The following is a 17,160-nucleotide window of genomic DNA, read 5'->3' as shown; positions in this document are numbered from 1 at the left end:
TTCCTGTCAGCTTGAAACAGTCTGGCCATTCTCCTCTGACCTTCCTCATAAACAAATCATTTCACCCACAGAACTACCACCCACTTGATGAATTTTTTTTGCTGTGGTTTTTCTTTGCACCATTCTCTGTAAACTCTAGAGTCTGCTGGGCGTAAAAATCCCAGGAGATCAGCAGTTTCTGAGATACTCAAACCACCCATCTGGCACCACCAAAAATCATTCCATGGTCAAAGTTACATTCTTCCCCATTCTGATGTCTGATCTGAACAACAAATGAACTTCTTGACCGGATCTGCTTGCTTTCATGCACGACTGGCTGATTAGATATTTGCATTCATCAGCAGGTGCACATAAAGTGGCCACTGAGTGTATGAAAACTATTGCTCTCCACTGGTGCTTAACACAAGAGTTCGTCCTTAACCCATCCTGCCTGCCATCAATCCCAAATGTCGTTTTTGCTCCATCCTTCAGCCAACTAATATAGTCTTTAATACTGCATTGGTTCACCTTCAATCACTAAACTGAATTAAGCATTTCGCAATATCACCATATCGTGTAAAAGAATCTCCTCCTACATTGTATGTACCCTCAAACCACACACCGCAAATGTTATATCTGTCAAAATATACGTTTTCCCCCCAATAGGCTTAACTTTTGTGGTGCCATACATGTGTAAACATCAATAATCAGATTGTTGCAGCAACTTTTGCACGGAAGTTACTGTCTCATGATTGTTCTGACAAGATGAAAGCATTTACCATAGAAGCTGACTAACTGGGCAGTGCAGCAGTTAGCACTTGGTTTTACCGTACCAGCCACCCAGGTTCCATTCCCACTGCTGTCTGTAAGGAACTTGTATATTCTCCCCGCGACTGCGTGGGTCTCCTCCGGGTGTTCTGGTTTCCTCTCACAGTCCAAAGAATTAACCTACCAGTTGGTAGGTTAATTCGTTATTGCAAATTGTCCCATGATTGGGCTAGGATTAAATGGGGGGCAGGGCTGCTTGAAGGGCGCTGGATGTCAATAAATGAATAAATTTAACTTCTTTGTTTTAAGGATTTAGTTTTGCACTTTCCGCTTATTCCAGAACAAAAGGCATTTTGATCCAACATCTATAACTGCTCATGATAAAGCAATTCTGCTAATCCTATACCCTACTTGTTTCCAAGCCATGCAAATGACTTTTCCTCAAACATCCATCCAATTCTCTATTGAAAGTTTTAATTGATTCTGTTTCCACTATCACTACAGAAAGCAAAATTGAAGCTCATGATTATACTCCATATACAGTTCTGGGCAAGAGTTTTAGGCACATATACAGTATATAGCAGGGGTGCCCAAGAGCTTTGCACAGTACTGCATTGTCAATGTGGAGCAGAGACTGAGATGATGGGAATGGGAAAGGCGGAGTGCTGTGGGGGAGGTGCAAGACAGGTAAAAGAGAAGGGGGGAGTGGTGGTATGGGTGCAGACATACCCAACCCTGAAACACAAGGCAAGGTCATTTGATTCAAGCAATTGGTTTATTGATCATTACAGAACATCTCTCCAATGCCTCCCACTCCCTTCTCCTTTTCCCTACCATGATTCACCTCTCCCTGACCCCTTCCCACTCATGGTCCACAAAAGAGACTTGTATCAGAATCAGGTTTAACATCACTCATCTATGTCATGAAATTAACTTTCTTTTTGCAGCAGAACAGTGCAATATACAAAACTACTACAGTACTATATATTGCCCCAAATCTTTAAAACTGCATCAAGTTGTTTCTGAATTATTGGCTAATGGAACAGTTTCCCACCACCCTCCCCATCTCAAGACATCATGATCATGTGCAGTTCTACGAAATCTGTTAACCTCCTTTGCCCTGACAACAATTCAGCATTTAACAATACCCCTGGAACTACTCCAGCAACATGCTAGGGTATTCATATCTTTCTCAAAGCAAGTAACAAGAACTGGATGCAAACTGTGACTAAACTAGATTTCAAACTGACTCAACACAGCTTCCTTTCGTGATCAAAGCTACCTCTATTACTATTTAGAACTGCTTACTAACTTATTATTTTGATTCAACCAACTATGTTTTTCTCCTTTATGTGCTTTGCCTTCCCAAACTGAAAATAGAGTTTTAGATTACAAAGGCATCTCCCCAGACTGACCAAAATACTAAGTTTAATAATTTATTTCAAAGTCCTGGCACACAAGCTTGGCACCACCAGCCACGTGTTAGCAGAACACAAAAGAACTTCAGTTAATATCTGACTGCTTAAAAATCAGAACTTTATTGCATATAAAGAAATCATTAATCTTTTCATTGTTTGGCACTGATAGGAAGGCATTGAGCTACATCTCAATAGTAGAACCATCAAGTTATGTAGACAGAGACCGAGCCTTCCTAGTCAAAGGTTACTTTGCAAAATAACAAATAGTAGAACAGTTCCACTAGATTACAAGGAGGCAAAATTTAATCACACTATTTAAGGAAAGTAGGAGAGAGAGAAAAAAAAACAAGGAATTACAGTTAGCCTGGCACTTGTATGAAGAAAATGACTTAAACCTATTAATAAGACATGGTACAAACAAGAGAAAATCTGCAGATGCTGGAAATCCGAGCAACACACACAAAATGCTGGAGGAACTCAGCAGCATCTATAGAAAAAAAGTACAGTTGACGTTTCGGCCTGAAATGTTGACGGTACTTTGTCTATAGATGCTGCCTGGCCTGCTGAGTTCCTCCAGCATTTTGTGTCTGTTGAAAAGACATGGTAATAGGGCATGTGGAAAAATAAGTAATCGGATGAAGAAAAAGCTAGCACGGACAAATGAAAGGATGTTATAACATGCAGATTAAATAAGGGTGAACCAGTTGATGTGGCATATTTAGACCATCAGCAAGCTTTTGATCGTGTGACACACTGGAGGTTATTAGGCAAAATTAGAAAGCATCAACTTGGGATAATGGAGTAGTGTTGACTCATTAACATAAATAAAATATAAACAAACACTTCATTTTGGGTTGGGAGGGTTGGTTGCTACAAGGGTGGACCCCAGCTATTTATATATTGAATAACTACTTTGGTTCTGTCTTCACTAAGGAGGACATAAATAATCTTCCGGAAATAGTAAGGGACCGAGGGGCTAGTGAGATGGAGGAACTGAGGGAAATACATGTTAGTAGGGAAGTAGTGTTAGGTAAATTGAAGGGATTAAAGGCAGATAAATCCCCAGGGCCAGATGGTCTGCATCCCAGAGTGCTTGAGGAAGTAGCCCAAGAAATAGTGGATGCATTAGTGATAATTTTTCAAAACTCCTTAGATTCTGGATTAGTTCCTGAGGATTGGAGGGTGGCTAATGTAACCCCACTTTTTAAAAAAGGAGGGAGAGAAAAACCAGGGAATTATAGACCGGTTAGTCTGCCATCGGTGGTGGGGAATATGCTAGAGTCGGTTATCAAAGATGTGATAACAGCACATTTGGAAAGAGGTGAAATCATCGGACAAAGTCAGCATGAATTTGTGAAAGGAAAATCATGTCTGACAAATCTAATAAAAATTTTTGAAAATGTAACTAGTAGAGTGGATAGGGGAGAGCCAGTGGATGTGGTATATTTAGATTTTCAAAAGGCTTTTGACAAGGTCCCACACAGGAGATTAGTGTGCAAACTTAAAGCACACGGTACTGGGGGTACGGTATTGATGTGGATAGAGAATTGGTTGGCAGACAGGAAGCAAAGAGTGGGAGTAAACGGGACCTTTTCAGAATGGCAGGCAGTGACTAGTGGGGTACCACAAGGCTCAGTGCTGGGACCCCAGTTGCTTACAATATATATTAATGATTTAGACAAGGGAATTAAATGCAGCATCTCCAAGTTTGCGGATGACACGAAGCTGGGCAGTGGTGTTAGCTGTGAGGAGGATGCTAAGAGGATGCAGGGTGACTTGGATAGGTTACGTGAGAGGGCAAATTCATGGCAGATGCAATTTAATGTGGATAAATGTGAGGTTATCCACTTTGATTGCAAGAACAGGGGAACAGATTATTATCTGAACAGTGGCCGATTAGGAAAAGGGGAGGTGCAACGAGACCTGGGTGTCATTGTACACCAGTCATTGAAGCTGGGCATGCAGGTACCGCAGGCGGTGAAAAAGGCAAATGGTATGTTGGCATTCATAGCAAAAGGATTTGAGTACAGGAGCAGGGAGGTTCTACTGCAGTTGTACAAGGCCTTGGTGAGACCACACCTAGAATATTGTGTGCAGTTTTGGTCCCCTAATCTGAGGAAAGACATTCTTGCCATAGAGGGAGTACAAAGAAGGTTCACCAGATTGATTCCTGGGATGGCAGGACTTTCATATGAAGAAAGACTGGATCGACTAGGCTTATACTCACTGGAATTTAGAAGATTGAAGGGGGATCTTATTGCAACATATAAAATTCTAAAGGGATTGGACAGGCTAGATGCAGGAAGATTGTTCCCAATGTTGGGGAAGTCTAGAACAAAGGGTCACAGTTTAAGGATAAAGGGGAAGCCTTTTAGGACCGAGATGAGGAAAAACTTCTTCACACAGAGAGTGGTGAATCTGTGGAATTCTCTGCCACAGGAAACAGTTGAGGCTGGTTCATTGGCTATATTTAAGAGGAAGTTAGATGTGGGCCTTGTGGCTAAAGGGATCAGGGAGTATGGAGAGAAAGCAGGTACAGGGTTCTGAGTTGGATGATCAGCCATGATCATACTGAATGGCGGTGCAGGCTCGAAGGGCCGAATGGCCTACTCCTGCACCTATTTTCTATGTTTCTATAATCAATATCAATGATTTCAATGACGGCATGAAGTATAATTTTTAAAATATTGATATTCATATGTTCTTATACATACACATTAGAAATTAATATGCAGATAACCGAACGATTAGGAAGGAAAACAATATTTTGGCCTTTATTGCAAGTGTATCTTTTTGTATAGAGGAGATGTATATTACACAGGCGTAGTAAGATATCTTACATGCTGCAAATGAACTTTATTTCATTGTATTGACAATGAATTAGAGCCAGTCAAATCCTTACCAGCATAGGCAAGGCGTGGTAGTTTTGGAAAAGCCAGATTTCAATTGATGGTTTCACAGTTGGCCTTCTGATCAGGACGTGATTAATTGTTGAGGGGGAAAAAAACTGAACTTTGCAAAGTAAACAAAATGCACCATGAGAATTTCAAGTCAAACAGAGGATTAAACAGATCTCAATGGTTTGTTCACCTTTACCATCACTACTGAAAAATAGCTCAAGAAAATATTAACATACTGCTTGGTGCATGAAGATTCAAGAAACTAATCTTGACTGTGTGTTTCTCAAGATTAGTAAACTGAAGATGCAAGTTGGGCAAAATTATTTTACAAATTTTAAAACCTTTAACCAGTCTGTGATAATGTTACGTCTTTATAAAAGAGAAGCATAAACAGGGAAACCATCATGACAAATAAAATGGGAAAATGCTGAAAATACTCAAAGGTGCAAGAAAAGCATGGGTTTGAACTGCATTTCATAATCTAGTCTGGCACTTCAGTGCAAATTTGCGAGCTTGCTAACTAATTTCTGTGACTTTATCCCTGTAAGAGGCTTCTTCCAAGTTAAGGTAAAAATAATGCATACTGTTTTCTGTTAATATGTTGAATTGGTGAGATTCATTTCATCAGGCAACCAATACAAGATGCTGCATCATACAGAGCACTTGTTAACATTAAGGACATATTCACATATCACCATCAGCATTATAGATTCAGATTCATTTATCATATATACATCAAACATAGTGAAATGTGTTGTTTGCATTAGCAACCAACTCAACCCAAGGATGCACTGGGGTAGCCCCCAAGAGTCACTATACATTCTGGTGTCAACACAGCAAGTCCACAATATTCAACACAGGCGACAATAACATCAGTGCAATAGCATCAAAACTCCAACGGCCCCTTTACTCATACACAAACACTACTGTGGTTTCAGCCTCAGAGCACTGTCAGGCCCATTGTAGAGTTATGTAATGGTGGAAACATGTGCGTAACTCACAAGCTCTGACATTGAGTTGGGGTTCAAATTAAGAGGCTATGTTTGATGTGATGACCTATTGATGTGAATGTTGCTACTGAACTTGATGTTCTGCGTTTGGTTGACAATAAAGCTAGTTGCTATGGTTTTCCTTAAACTTAAGACGCCTTTGACGTTTTATTTATAAAAACCTAGTGTCAAAGAGAGATCAATCTGACCATGACTGGAACTACTAACATTTGGTGGGGTTTTTTGACAGGAACATCGCACCTTCTACTTCAGTCCCAAATGGGCCAATTTAGCAAGATCATATGCACACACAAAAGGCAGAGATAACTAAAGGACATGTTGACCATTGAACGATATTTGCTACTCTCCTGAAAAGAGCACCACGCCTTCTTTCACCTAATTGGAATACTGCTCAGATCTAGTTAGCATCATCCCAACTTTTCACTGTGCAGTTCAAATCCATGCTGATGCTGCCTGTTCTGCTGAGCATTTCCCACACTGCTGCCGAGACAGAAGCCAGCTTTCTCTGTCACCTGTCTGGTCAAGTCTCCCCCTTTCCCGTCCACCAAACCATGTATTCAAAATTGTAATTCTTAATTTGACCAAAGGAGTTGAGTTGTGTTGTAGAGCCCAAGTTCCATTGTGAAGTGTAATAATGCCCTTGCTGGAGTACTCGATTCAACATGGTTTCGACAATGTACATCTCAGATTGAACAGAGAGAAGTTAAAAACAACAAAACTTATTAAAATTATATGGATATCTGTACTTTTCCCTCAGTGTGCTTTTGCACATTATATTATGAGAAGAGACAAGAACGGTCATGAAACAGTGGCTTGAATTTTCTGAAGGGATGCTCATCCCCGATGCTACAGTACAGTACATATTATAAGGGTAGTCAATCTAATGACATTGCTTTTTCCATTTTACCCATTAGAATAGAAAGCAACTATTATGTATTTTGCAAATACCAAAATTACTGCCGAGTTAGAGAGTTAGGTAGGAAAAATGAGGAGATCCTGAAAAAAGAATTTGGGGAGCTAGGTAGAAAGATGAAGAGCAGGGTAGCAATCCCTGGATTGCCGCCTGTGGCAAACGCCAGTGACAGTAAGAATAGGATGATTTGGCAGATGAAGGTGTGACTGAGAAACTGGTGGAGGGGGCAGGGTTTCACATTTCTGGATCATTGGAATCTCTCCTGTGGAAGGTATGACTGGTACCAAAGGGACAGGTTACACCTGAACCCGAGGGGGGAACCAATATCCTTCCTGCCAGGTTTGTCGGAGCTATAGTGGAGGATTTGAACTAATTTGGCAGGGGGAAGGGAACCAGAGTGATAGGACTGTTGATTTACAAGCCAGTGGCAGAGTGTAGTCAGACCATCAGGACAGGCAGCTGATAGGGCAAAATTGGAGTCAGCAGGATGAACTGCAGTGTAAAATGGGGACAAAATTGAAAAGGACGATGAATACACGACTGAAGGTGTTATATTTGAATGCATACAGTATTCAGAATAAGGTTGATGATCTTACAGCGCAGTTACAGATCGGCAGGTATAACATTTGGACATCACCAAGTTGTGGCTGAGAGAGGTTATAACTGGGAGCTTAACGTCCAAGGATACACATTGTATCAAAAGGACAGGCAGGTAGGCAATGGGGCTCTGTTGGTAAAAAAATGAAATCAAATCCTTAGAAGGTGTTGAATCTTTGTGAACAGAGTTAAGAAACTGCAAGGGTAAAAAAAACCCTGGTGGAGTTATATACAGGCCTCAAGGCAGTAGCCAGGATGTGGGTTACAAAGATAGAAAAGACATGTCCAAAGGACAATAGCAAAGGGGGATTTCAATATGCAGGTTGATTGGGAAAAATCAGGTTAGTGCTAGATCCCAAGAGAGAATTTGTAGTGTGCCTACAAGATGGCTTTTTACAGCAGCTTGTGGTTCAGCACACTAGGGGATCAGCTATTCTGGATTGGGTGTAGTGTAATGAACCAGAATTGATTACACAGCTTTAGGTAAAGGAACCCTTGGGAGGTAGTGATCATAAAATGATAATATTCACCTGGCAATCTGTGAGGCAGCAGAGTCAGACGTATCAATATTACAGTGGAGTAAAAGAAATTACAGAGACATGAGAGGGGAGCTAGCCAAAGTTGCTTGAAAGGGGAAACTGCCAGGGATGATGGCAAAACAGCAAAGGCTGGAGTTTCTAGGATCAATTCAGAAGGGTAGATTGGCAGCACTGATATATCATAAAGTATTCTAAAGGCAGGATCACACAACTGTGGTTGACAAGCAAAGTCAAACCAACAAAAAAGCAAAAGAGAGAAAATATACTAGAGCAAAGATTAGTGGGAAGTTAGAGGATTGGGAAACTTTTAAAAACAAACAAAAGGCAAGTGAGAAACCATAAGAGGAGGGAAAAGACAAAATATGAAGGTAAGTTAGCCAACAATATCAAAGAGGATACCAAAAGCTTTTTCAGATATATATGAGTAAAAGAGAGGAGAGAGTAGATATTGGACTGCTTGAAGATTATGCTGGAGAGGTAGTAATACAGGACAAGGAACTGGCAGATGAACTGAGTAAGTATTTTGCATCAGTCTTCACAGTTGAAGACACTAACAGTATGCCAGAAGTTCAAGAGTGTCACAGGGCATAAGTGAGTGTAGTTGTTAGTCTCAGGGAGAAAGTACTTGGGAAACTGGAAGGTCTGAAGGTACACAAGTCACTTGAACCAGATGACCTACCCCAAGGGTTCCGAAAGAGGTACCTGAAGAAATTGTGGAAGCATTAGTAATGATCTTTCAAGAATCACTTGATTCTAAATTCTGGAGGACTGGAAAATGCAAATGTCACTCAACTCTTCAAGAAGGGAGGGAGGCAGAAGAAAGGAAATTATTAACCTAACCTCAGTGGTTGGGAAAATGTTGGAGTCTATTGTTAAGGATAAGGTTTCAGGGTACTTGAAGGCACATGATAAAACAGGTCATAGTCAGCATGGTTTCCTTAAGTGAAAATCTTGCCTGAAAATTCTGTTGGAATCCTTTGAGGAAAAAACAAGCAGGATAGACAAAGGAGAATTGGTGGATATTGTGTACTTGGATTTTCAGATGGCCTTTGACAAGGTACAGCACATGAGGCTGTTTAACAAGATAAGAGCCCATGGTATCACAGAAAAGATACTAGCATGGTTAAAGCATTGGCTGATTGGCAGGGGACAAAGGGTATCTTTACTGATTGGCTGCCAGTGACTAGTGGTGTACTCCAGGGGTCAGTTTTGGACCGCTTGTTTTTACATTGTACATCAACTATTTAATGATGGAATTGATGGCTTTGTGGCCAAGACTGCATATGAAGATAGGTGGGGGGCAGGTAGTGTTGGGGAAGCAGGGAAACTGCAGAATAATGACTGGGTCAGATTAGGAAAACGGGCAAAGAAGCAGCAAATGGAATACAGTGTCAGGAAGTGTATGCTCAAGCACTTTGGTAAGAAGGAATAAAAGCAGAGATAATTTTCTAAACAGAGAGAAAATTCAAACTTCGGTGGTGCACAGGGATTCCCTAAAGGTTAATTTACAGGTTGAGTTGGTGGTGAGGAAAGCAAATGCATTGTAAGCATTCATTTGAAGAGAACTAGAATATAAATGCAAGGATATAATGCTGAGACTTTGAGGCATTGGGGAGGCATCACTTGGAGTACCATGAGCAATTTGGAGCCCCTTATTTAAGAAAGGCTGTGCTGACATTGGAGAGGGTTCAGAGGAGGTTCATGAGAATGCTACTGAGAATGAAAGGCTTATCGTAGGAGCAAAATTGATGGCTCTGGACATTTACTCACTGGAATTTGGAAGAATGAGGAGGGATCTCATTGAAACCTTTCGAATGCAGAAAGGCCGAGATAGAGTCGATGTGAAGAAGATATTTCCTATGGTGGGGGACCAAAGGTCACTCCCTCAGAATAGGGGGATGTCTATTTAGAACAGAGAGGAGGAGGAATTTCTCTAACCAGAGGGTGGTGAATCTGCGGAACTCATTGTCGCAGGTGGCTGTGGAGGCCAGGTCACTGTGCACATGTGACAGATTCTTAATCAGGGAATGAGGGCTATGGGAAGAAGGCAGGAGAATGGTTTTGAGAGCGAAATGGAGCAGCCATGATGAAATGGCAGAGCAGACTCAATGGGCCAAATGACCTAACTCTGCTCCTATGTCTTATTGTCTTAAATAATCCCATTATCTGCATTAATGACTGTGTCGCTTCTAGCTGCTACCACCCAGGAAATGGTACCACGGGATAACAGCCAGGACCAACAGGCTCCGGGACAGCTTCTTCCACCAGGCCATCAGACTGATTAGCTTATGCTGAAGCAACTGCAGTTCTATGTTATACTGACTATCTTGTTGTACATACTATTTATTATAAATTACTATAATTGCACATTGCACATTTAGACAGAGACATAGCTTACAGAGTTTTCCTTCTCCTGTATATAAAGGATGTAAGTGATAAAGTCAATTCAATAACAATTAACCTGATTTCAAAAGCTTTTGGACTGAAACACCAGCACAAAACTTCTCAGATTTCTAAAATGGTGCTGTGATATAACATTGTCATTGAGAATTGCTAGAAAAGAAAGGACTAATGACTGTAGACAAGTGCCCTACCTACAATCCAGAAGAATAATCCCAGATTTGAGCAATATTTTACAGAAGGCACTGCCTTTTGCTACTATCTGAGTCACAGAGGGGTCAAAGCCATGAAAGTGGCAGTCCAATCAGGACATCAAAATCAGCACAGGAAAATATGTAGTGCATAAATGATGGCACTTGTCAACTGCTTCAGAAAATGAATCTCAAAGTAATATATACATACTTTGATAATAAATTTACTTGGAACTTTGAATTTTCTTTTAATAGCATGGATGTGTCATCAGAAAGATGTACTGCAAATCTGTAGGGGAGTCAGTGTCATTGTCTCAGCTTTCATAAAACTTATCTATTTCAACAATTCAATGGAGTGAAAAATCAGCATGTATGAATAGTCTGTTGCCACGCTGCATGCCATTGTAAATGAGAATTTTTTTAACTTGCCACTCAGGCATTTAAAAAAGAATTCTCAACAAAGGAAAATGTCAAAAATCTTGAGTGAGGTATTTTGTATTGTGTGCCCGAAATGAGATTTATGTCCTCACCTTTCAACTTCAAATACCTTATCATCACAAACTGCAACAAGTATGATTTAACAAGGGACATTGGAACTTCTATAGCTCATTGTGAAAGATGGGAACCACAGGACATATTCTGACCATATTAGTTTTAAAAAGCAAACAACTGAAAAAGATAATTTGAAGAATGCCTGCATGCAAATTACTACCTTCAGGTGAAACATCTCAACTTCAATCATTTTCTTTCCATATTTCCAAATTCAGTGGCTCTGCAGAACCAAGAACTATGTTAGCAAAGGCCTCAAGTTGTATTATAGCAATCCTATCTTTCAGTGACAAGTTTAAAATTTCTTATTTATGACTGCATGCAGTGTGACCACTGACCATTCACACATGTGCACTGAATTGCTGATCTTTATTACCTTATTGTCTGAGCTAGGACATCAAAAGCAAGTCTTTCACATTCACTCAGTGATGCAGCCATATCTTTTGGCACTGACACTAAGTTCAATTTCCAAATTACCACCGAAACTATCAAAGGATTGACCATTGATTCTCTCTTCCTCATTACTTGCATATAACTCTAAATAACTTTATCCACTGACACTGGCTCATCTTCAGGATCTACACTGTAGTCACCCACTCCACCATTCTCCAATCCATCACTATCTGTTTAGGTCTCATTGTCTTTTCTGTGTTTAAAAGTGCTGATCCCATTTCTCCAATCTGAGCAAGTTCGGCTTTTGTTACTCGTGTAGCTGGAGTAACTATGCTCAAGTTACGGAACCAACTAGAGTTCTAGACTCTGATCACCACTACACAACAACCTGATTGTGCTCAACAGTAGCCAAACCCTCTGAAATTCATGCAAAATGAGTACCTAGATTTACATGAGGCACACCGCCCTGAACCAAATACTGGCGGCTACAGGACCACAGAAGGTAGTGTTGGAAACAATTATTTAAAATTCTAAAGTGTAGTTCTCCAACCTACACTTCCATCAGACCAGGACAGAGAAGGCTAGTGCATCACCACTGACATTCAGACATTATTATCACAATCAACATCCTGGGGTCACCACTGTTAAGAAACATGCTCAGCTGATCTCTCACACATCATCAAAGCAGTTTATTTTCTTATTACAACAGAGGAGGCCATTAAGACTGTACTAGGCCCTAAAGCAATCCAACCAGCACCATTCCTTATTTTCCCATTACCTTCTAGCTTATTCTTTCCCTAATGTTCAAGTTCCATAAGATCCCTTTGACTATTACCTAAACACTGGGGTAAATTACAGTAACCCCTTAACTAATCAGCAAGTCCCTGGAATGAGAAGAGAGGAAATTCACCAGGTCACAGGGAGAACGTGCAGACTTCACACAGACTGTACTCAAGGTTAGGAGACAGTGAAAGGTCTCCACCCAAAACATTGGCCTCCCATTTCCTTTGTTCAGAAGCTGGGTATCCTGAAGTTGCACTTTCTGATACTCCAAAGCCTTTCATTGAAAAACAACGAACTGTACAGTGATCTTCAACCCAACACATATGTGTTGACCAGGACATCAAATTAAACTAATGCCATCTGCTTGCACATCATCTACAACCCACAGATCAGGAGTGTGATGCGATGCATTTCATCAGCGTCAGTGAAACCTCTCACCACCTCTATCGAAGCAAGCCGTTTGCATGAAAACCAACCTAACTAAATATTTGACCCCTTCAAGATGCACCGCAGTTACTCACCAAGGCTTTGTCCCTCATAGAAAGGTTCCAACAAATAAGAGATAACAAGATTATTTAAAATAGCCCAACGTGCTGCATAATGATGTGCAAAATATTAGTTTTCGCTCTCCAGTACATGCGAAGATTAGCCATCTTAGAGCAGCCGCTCAACCACAGGGTGTATAGGGGACTTCTCGTTGGAGGAGGATTGTGAGACAACAAACTTAAGGCAAAACAATGCCCAGTGTTAATATTGCAGAAATTCGTTCTACCCTTACCGCATCAAATCAATACATCATCCCCGTGAACAATTAATTTAGATGATGACGACGTGCGAGGCTCTACAAGTATTCAAACCGGTAAAAGAGCTCCGAACTCGTCTTTACCCCAGGCAAATCCACTTGAGGAACCCGAACCAATCCACTTAAAGTGCTTTCGGCGCCTTAGTCTGTTTTTTTCCTCCCACGGTGTAACTGCTATCGGAAGGAACCGTCTGTTAAGCAATTTCTCAGAAGTAAATCAGATGCAATTGTGCAACTGCTGCAGTCTGACGACAAAGTGTCAAGTTTAAAGTAAACACTAACCTGCAACATTTGAAGTAGGACCGTTGAACACAGGTTACCTTGTATTGGGTGCAGATACAGTCGGCACTCTATAGTACTTGGTAGGTACAGTCTCGCTTATCGATACATAAACTCCAAGAGTTTCCATTACCTGCACGGCTCCAGCCACCTCCGCGGTGATTGACAGCTGGTCCCCGTGCGGATCCCGTGGATCCCACTGGCCAATCAGCGGCCGCAACCTCCCGCCGGTCCTCCAATCACCTCCACTGGCTGTTACAAACATTCCGCGGCAGTGCGTCCTCAGCTGGAACGCCGGTTATGTCTGACACATGACCAAAGTTGCGAATGGTCGGGCTAACCTTCGGAATATTTCCCTGCGAAAGGAAAGGTGGCTGCGTGAAATATTCAGTCTATATTAACTGTTGAAAATTTCTGCTCAACTACGCAGATAAATATGATAGTGGAGTACATTCTACAGGAAGTGTGACTAAGTGCATTAGCAGAGTGGGTGCTGTGCAAGAAATTTGTCGCCCTTACACCCAGAAACTGACATAATTTTATTAGCCCAATATGCTATAATGTAACCAAGAACTGTAAGTGTACAGAACGAGAGGTGAGTTTAATCATATTTTTCTAAATTCCTGTGGTTTTCAATCATACGGTAAGCTTTAAATATTAAATTAAATAGTAATTATCCCTCCCCTCCCCCCCACCCCACGGGTCAAGTATTGGAAATGCTAATAGCGGAAACGTTAAAAAGTTAGAAGAGCACCTCGATTATTTGTACAATGGGAAACCTTGTTTACATATGGTGTTTCAGATCAGTGTGCAGTCAGCTTGTAACACGAAGAATTATAGATGTGTGGCGAATTTTGAGTTTGTATTTCCCCACCTGAACTGTAACCCCATTGTAGATATACAATTGTGTTGAAATTGACTTCCCACTTGAGGTGAACCACCTTTTATAAGTGCAACTCCATTGTATTTGGAGATAACTATAGTCCCATTTGCTAACTTTGGTTAAGAGTGCTCCAGGAGCTTTCATGATTTCCCAACCCTTTATGTGAACTGTTATTATAATTTTAAATTATCTTTCTAAAATAATTTACAGTTTAACTTTCAGAAACAGGCTTTAGACTGATATCAATTTTAGGTAGGCATTGCTTATTCTGGCTCTTGCAGGGATCCAGATGTCTTTGACAGGGAAGTTATTACTGGGAGGTTCACATGAGGCACTTGTAAAAGTATCAAGCAGTGAATGAACTGGGGAATTCTGAGCCACTATTTTTAGTTTATAAATTGGTTGCTGTCAAGTCATGGCACACCTCTCAGAGTTTGCTGTTACAGTCAAAACCAATAATTCAATCTGAATATCAATATTTGATGCATTATTTGCACTGTGGGCAAAATCAGAGAATTTTAGGCATTGGGAACTAAGGTGCAACTGAGATTTTAACAGCATTAAATCATAGTCGTGCGGAACAATGCAGTTGCTCCAATCACAAACCTGAACCCCAGTTCTCCCAAAATTGACCCCCTTTCCACTTTCAGTGTCCGTCTCTGACTCCAGAAACACTATGCCCCTTGTACCTCCCTCTCCTGCAATCACGTCATGACCTAGGTCTGATTTACCTACTTGTTCTACGCTTGGAGTGTATAAAACATGCAGAATCTTTTCAATTGCACACAACTCATTGAGTCTTATCTTGTAAAAACAAATGAACTTTTTCAAGAAGTGAAGAACTTTTATGTCCATAACTTTTAAAAGTTTGTTATTTTGACTTCAACCTTAATCCAGTATACATGTTCAAGTCCTCTTGTGGAAGTCTCAGTAAAGTCATCAATAGTCTAGGGCAGTTGTAGCCAAGTGACACTGCCAGAGATGAGATAGACTGTGGCAGTGTGTACTCAAGCCAGTGTGAATCCTCTGTAGTGATGCATTTTGGGAAAGGTCTTTCTAAAACTTACCATCCCTTTACACAATGGGGGTGCCAGAGATAGACAAGATAACAAGAGGATGTGAAGCATATCCAACAAGGCTCAATTGTCTTTACTAACTTCAAAATATTATCAGCTGTCCACTCGAAGTTTCAATTGACTTTAACACCTCTACTGTGAGTGGCGATTGGCCTTATGAGTAAGGAATTCAAACATGTACAATTTACAATAATAAATACCTATAACCAATAAACCAATTCTGTATAAAAATAACACAGACAGAATGCTGGAGGGACTCAGCAGGCCAGGCAGTATCTATGGAAAAGAGTAAACAGTTGACGTGTCATGCTAAGACCCTTCATCAGGACGGACCTCAAGAGAGAGAATTTGTAGAATGTCTAAGGGATGGCTTTTCAGAGCAGCTTGTTGTTGAGCCCACTAGGGGATCGGCTGCGCTGGGTTGGGTGTTGTGCTATGATCTGGAGGTGATAAGAGAGCTTAAGGTTAAGGAACCCTTAGGGAATATGATCGTTCACTTTGAAATTTGAGAAAGAGAAACTAAAATCCAATGTTTTGGTATTTCAGTGGAATAAAGGAAATTACAGTGGCATGAGAGGGGAACTGGCCAATGTTGACTGGAAAGTATGTCAGTGATTTGGACTATGGAATTAATGGATTTGTGGCTAAATTTGCCAATGATACAAAGATAGGTGGAGGAGCAGGCAGTGTTGAGGAAACAGAGAGCCTGCAGAGAGACTAAGATAGTTTAGGGGAATGGGCAAAGAAGTGACAAATGAAATACAATGTTGGAAAGTGTACGGTCATGCACTTTGGTGGAAGAAATAAATGGGCAGATTATTATTTAGATGGGGAGAGAATTCAAAATGCAGAGATACAAAGGGACTTGGAGTCCTTGTGCAGGATACCCTAAAGGTTAACCTCGAGATTGAGTTGGTGGTGAAGAAGGAAAATGCAATGTTGGCATTCATTTCTAGAGGTATAGAATATAAGAGCAAGGATATGATGTTGAGGCTCTGTACGGCATTCATGAGACCACACTTGGATATTGTATGCAGTTTTGGGCTTATTTTGAAAAAGGATATACTGACATTGGAGCGGGTTCAGAGAAGATTCATAGAATGATTCCAAGAATAAAAGGGTTACTGTATGAGGAACATCTAGCAGCTCTTGGGCTCTATTCCCTGGAGTTCAGGTTCTCATAGAAACATTCTGAATGTTAAAAGGCCTGAACAGATAAGATATGGCAAAGTTATTTCCCATGGTAGGGGAGTCTAGGACAAGAGGGCACAACTTCAGGATTGAAGGACATGCATTTAGAACAGAGATGCAGAGAAATTACTTTAGTCAGAGGGTGGTAAATCTGTGGAATTTGTTGCCACGACAGGCTGAGGACGACAAATCATTGGTTGCATTTAAGGCAGAGATAGATAGGTTTTTGATTAGCCAGGGCATCAAAGGGTATGGAGTAGAAGGGAGGAGAGTGGGGATGACTGGAAGAATTGGATCAGCCCACGATTGAATGGCAGAGCAGACTTGATGGGCTGAATGGCCTACTTCTGCTCCTATATCTTATGGTCTTAAAGGCTGCAGCTTCCTTACAAAAAGACCCTAATTTGGTTGTAGTATCTCTTCTTGCAATTTATGAGTATTTCACAGTGGAATTTGAGCTTTGCTTTACTTAAAAATAGTATTTTGGAT

The 17,160-nt window shown here is 40.8% G+C and overlaps 1 protein-coding gene and 1 pseudogene across 1 annotated transcript in view; both read right to left on the bottom strand.

The window, feature by feature from the left end:
- The window catches only part of eepd1 (endonuclease/exonuclease/phosphatase family domain containing 1), a 140,643-nt gene extending 126,979 nt beyond the window's left edge, over positions 1-13,664 (bottom strand). The window contains exon 1 of the mRNA XM_073024039.1: positions 13,525-13,664. The gene's annotated coding sequence lies outside the window, so the exon portion shown is untranslated. The remainder of the gene's footprint in view (positions 1-13,524) is intronic.
- Positions 1-13,786, bottom strand: part of LOC140714010 (copine-3-like) — a 38,349-nt pseudogene extending 24,563 nt beyond the window's left edge.
- Between the last annotated feature and the right edge of the window lie 3,374 nt (positions 13,787-17,160).

Source organism: Hemitrygon akajei, chromosome 20, assembly GCF_048418815.1.
Source record: "Hemitrygon akajei chromosome 20, sHemAka1.3, whole genome shotgun sequence".
Classification (NCBI taxonomy): Eukaryota; Metazoa; Chordata; class Chondrichthyes; order Myliobatiformes; family Dasyatidae; genus Hemitrygon; species Hemitrygon akajei.
Note: the sequence above shows the minus strand (reverse complement) of the source record. Positions and strands in the feature narration are given on the sequence as shown.